Source organism: Anser cygnoides, chromosome 3, assembly GCF_040182565.1.
Source record: "Anser cygnoides isolate HZ-2024a breed goose chromosome 3, Taihu_goose_T2T_genome, whole genome shotgun sequence".
Taxonomy (NCBI): Eukaryota; Metazoa; Chordata; class Aves; order Anseriformes; family Anatidae; genus Anser; species Anser cygnoides.
In genome coordinates, this window is record NC_089875.1 from 119982766 (window position 1) to 119987438 (window position 4673).

The 4673-nt window shown below is 46.0% G+C and overlaps 1 protein-coding gene across 1 annotated transcript in view; it reads left to right on the plus strand.

The window, feature by feature from the left end:
* The window catches only part of XKR6 (XK related 6), a 193187-nt gene that overhangs the window by 145296 nt on the left and 43218 nt on the right, over positions 1-4673 (plus strand). The gene's annotated exons all lie outside the window — the stretch shown is intronic.

The window sequence follows — 4673 nt, forward strand, 5'->3', positions numbered from 1 at the left end:
AATCCTGGCTCCACACAGGACCACCCAAAATCAGACCATGTGTTTGAGAGCATTATCCAAATGCTTCTTAAACTCTGGCAGCTCGGTGCCGTGACTGCTGCCCTGTCCCAGTGCCCGACCACCTCTGGGTGCAGAACCGTTCCCTAACCCCCAGCCTGACCCTCCCCTGTCCCAGCCCCATGCCGTTCCCTCGGGTCCTGTCGCTGTCCCGAGGGAGCAGAGCTCAGCGCCTGCCCCTCCGCTCCCCTCGTGAGGGAGCTGCAGGCCGCCATGAGGCCTCCCCTCGGCCTGCTCTGCTCTGGGCTGAACAAACCCAGGCACCTCAGCCGCTCCTCCCACACCATTCCCTCCAGACCCGTCACCATCTTTGTAGCCCTCCTTTGGACATTCTCTAATAGTTTTATCTTACATTGTGGTACCCAAAACTGCACAGGGTACTCAAAGTAAGAGGTGGTACTCAAAGTAAGTCTAGTGTCACTTGGGATACCCTGAGTGCCCAGCCTCACTCCAACCTCAGCCCCCAAATGTTGTTGCTTTCTGTATGCATGTTTGTCATATCAGCTTACTCCACAGGTGGGTCTTGAATAGCCTAGAGCATCTCAAATTGTGCTGGAATCCTGTCTGTGATGGTTGCACATAGCCCTAATTCTCCACTGAGTAAAGTTAGAGGCATCACTCAGGCATAACACCTCAAGATGGGTCTCTGCAGTAGGAGATGAATCCTATCTGAAATGCCATAGCAAGGTGCGCTGTGATGTGAAGGAGATGTATTCCTTGCTTTAGCATGGATTTTATATGAGATCTTGAGTAAATACTTCAAATCTTGGTGCTTAATCTGTCAGGTGGGGACATTTTACAGCTTTACCTCACTGCTGAATGTAGGATAGATGTTTCACCGTAAGGACTTTGGGGCATGTTGCTAAAGGGATCTGGGGAACTAATTCTTGTGATGTGTCATTCAAGGCACATGGGCTTGACTCCTCAAGGGTGCTGACTACAGCCTGTGAGTCACCCACTGCTTCCTAGCAGGTGATAGCAGGAGTTCAAGGACTGTTGTATGGCCTGGTACAGAGGGGTTAAAGATAACAACAGCTTGTGTCACCCTGAATTGTTATGGGCAGGTGCAGCCATAGGGCTTCCAGCTGGAAGGTGATGTCCTGGCCCACACAGGCTCACACAGGCTCAGCAGACCATGGCAGGTATTTTCTGCTCCCAAGACTAAGCACAGAGGGGGTGGAGTGGGAGTGGGCTTTTTGTAATGACTTCAGTTTCAAACCAACCCCAACCTTGATTTGATAAACAAAGCTTGGAAGGGAGTTGAAGCCCACTCGTGCTTGGATGAAGGTGCGTCAGTTACCATGTGCAAAAATAAAAATAAAAATAAAAAAATATTTCCCATGTGATCCAACTTTCCAGGACTTTTTGTTCCAGTTATAATTGGAGAGATCTCTATAGCTGTTCAGAAATAAGGCCTGGGAGAAGTGGAACAGTAAGGAACAGTTTAACCCAGGGTATGTGAAAACTGTACATTGTATGAAGAATTCAGAGGCTAGAAGCAACAGGGAAAGACGCAAACGAGAAACTCATGGCCAACATGACAAAAGCCAAGGTATGCTTTGTCATTTACGTCTGTGTGAAACATCCAGGGAATAATTTCTGTGGCAACTCTGTGAGCAGTACTGGAGAAATCTTCATATTGCTCCATGGTTCCGGTTGATGTCCACCTACTGATTGTACCCCTTTGACACCCAGCCCAAAACTGCATTCAACACAGAGTCATGAATTTTTAAATAATGGCAGGAATATGTCAAAATGTCTAGAGATACTTCACACACACACAGAGACCTGAGTGCAAATGAGGAGGCAACAAACTGTTTTGTAAGGTTAAGACTCATCCCACCTGACTGCTGGCGTTAACAAGTCCCCGCACTCCCCTGTGAAGGGATGGAGGCAGACACTTTGGGAGCATGAGTCAACCCCCCTGTCCCACACATGGATCTTAGGACAGGGTGAATCACTTTCTGGGGGTGTCTGCCTCTCTCTGTCAGCTCGAGGAGATGTTCAGATGACTAGCAGCAGGCATGGTACCATGCAATGAGAGTGACTCAACACATGTACCCTCAGCCAGCTCCATGCAAATTACAGCAAAGACTGTGATTAGTGTAGGTTTCTGCACTGAAAGCATTACAGTGGGAAAAGCCTTTATGTGTATACTGGGTTTTTGTTTCTGGTGTATTTTATTCCTCTCTCTATGCTAGAATAAATGAACCCAACAGAAATATTTTTAAGCCAGAGTGACACATCTGTCTCTTGTGGGTTGGCGCTGCTTGAGTTTCAGTATACAGGTACATCTAATGCTGTATATGTTTCTAGTATAACAGCACTAAAATAAGCCAATACATGATTTTTTTCTTTTCTGTTAATCATGGAAAGTTTTTAAACGGAATAGGTAGAAGGTATTGCTTCAAGTGATACTTAACATAGTGGGGATTACCTTAAAAATTTGTGACATTGCCCAGGCTTCAAAAATTGTTAATCACATCCATTAAAATTATAAGGTACCTTTAAAAAGCAGGCAGGCGAAAAATAAAGGTAATCTACGTTTATTTAGGGCTAAGGCTATACACTTTTCAGAAGTTTCCATCCATCCCCACGAGTCCTATACGCAAGTGTTTCTTACCAACAGTTGTAGGCCAGTTGTGGTTTTCCTCAGGTTGCTGCCCTAAAGCTTCCCTCTTTGGTAAGGCCACTGATCCAAGGCCTGGTTTGTGTTTTGCATTTTTGAATTCTGAAATGCCAATGTAGTTGTGTCAGCCCAAAGCCAAAATATTCAAAGACAGACTTGAGAACTGGTGGAAAGCCATGGTTTTGGTGGGCCTTTGGAGAATTTCAGTGAGGGGCAGAGATGGAGGCCTGATGCCCTTCCCGGTCACCTTGTCCAGCACCCCTCCTCCAGACAGAGCAAGGCTGGAGGGGTGGAAATCTAACCCCACCATGCTGTGGGGTGGGCTCCTCAAAGAGAAGAAGATAAAGTCTCAGGAGCGGCGTCTAAAGAGCTAGCAGATCTATTTCGTGTCGCCATGGGAGCCAGGCCCTTGTGGGCAGAGGTAAAAGTGAGAAGGAAACAGGAGAAGTAATTTAAGCTGTTCAAACATTTTAGCCTTTTAACCCTGAGTAGCTGCAGCAAGCTGTTGCTTGGGTTTTCTTAAAGGTAAATATAGCTGGAGCTATTTGCCAGTCTGTTACGCATCTGAGATGGAGGGGCGTTTGTTGTTGTTTGTTTTGCGTGAGACCATTCGTGTTTTTCCTTTAGATTTTATAGGTGATGCTCCCAGAGAAATCTTTGGCAAAGCCCCAATCAAACTAGGACTACCAAATTATTTTGCTTCCCAAACATGTATCTTAGTCCATTATCTGTTTCCTCACCAGCAGAGCAGTTGTCCAGTGAACTGCAGTGGGAGCAAAGGAATGTGATGCCAGTGGCCCTTTTCTTTTTTTGAGGAATCTGTCTATTAATTTTTATTATGATGGTTTGCTCAATGAGTTGTTCAATTCACCCTTGCAATAATCAATGTTAATGTATTTTTAAAAGATTATCAAGGTCCTGGAGTATGATGGGGCACTATTTTATCCATTGGAAAAAAAATAGTTTGTGTTGGTTGTAATGTGAAATAAGATCCATCCTGTTTGGAATATTATGGTGTGGCTGTCCCGTGCCAGGGTGCAGGGGCATGAGCCAGGAACCAAGGGTGACCCCAGCATGGGCAATGTCCTCACTGGTGGGATCAGTCCCACAGGGTTCAAGAGCACTGGGCAGAGCCAGGTGCTGGTAACAGGTCCATTAGCAATCCCAGGCAGGGCAAGGGGATGGAACAGGTCCAAGGTTCCTCCAAGGGGTGGTTCCACAAGAAGCAGAAGGAGACAGGGCTGGAGACATGACTTCAGTGTTGGTCCCAGGTTCATTCTGGAGATTGGGCTGGAGATAAGCTACCCACAGTATAGTTCTTCCATCTATCCTGAAAACAGGGCAGGGGAGGGATCACGTCCTGTGTTTTGGGACTATTTGTGGGATACCTATGAGTCTTGATGGCATCTAGATATTCCTCTGCATGTGACCACAGGGTGATAACAAAACTGAACAACTGCCTATTTTTCCCAAGGGTGAATGCAAACAGAGATTCCTGATCAAGGCAGAATCAAGTAAAGTCAATGTGAATGCAGCTGGTATGAAAGTATTTTAGAATAAAGAAGACATAAAAGGAATATAGTTGCCCTGCTTTTCCAATGGTGTGCTCCAAGAACCTTTTCTACAGAAAGAGACCTTCATACTGGGTCTGTAACCTTTAGATGGAATCTGGATTTCAAATTCTCAAATCAGGATGAGGACAGAGGCTGTTTACAGTAGGAAGAGAAGATCTGGGGTGGGGTGGTGGAACCCAGATCTCGTGAAGATAAGCATAATGTGCTGCGTCAGAGAGCTCATGAGTGCAGCATCGATTACAATTCCCACACTGATATTTCTGTATTTCTCTCCTCCAGACTGTAAGGACTACCTGACGTGTGTTGAACCTTTGGGCTACTGAGCCTGCCCCAGATGCAATAATTTAGTGAGCAGATGATGTTTTCAACCAATCCTCCTGTCTAACTCAGTGGATCTGTGTGTCTTCCGGCAG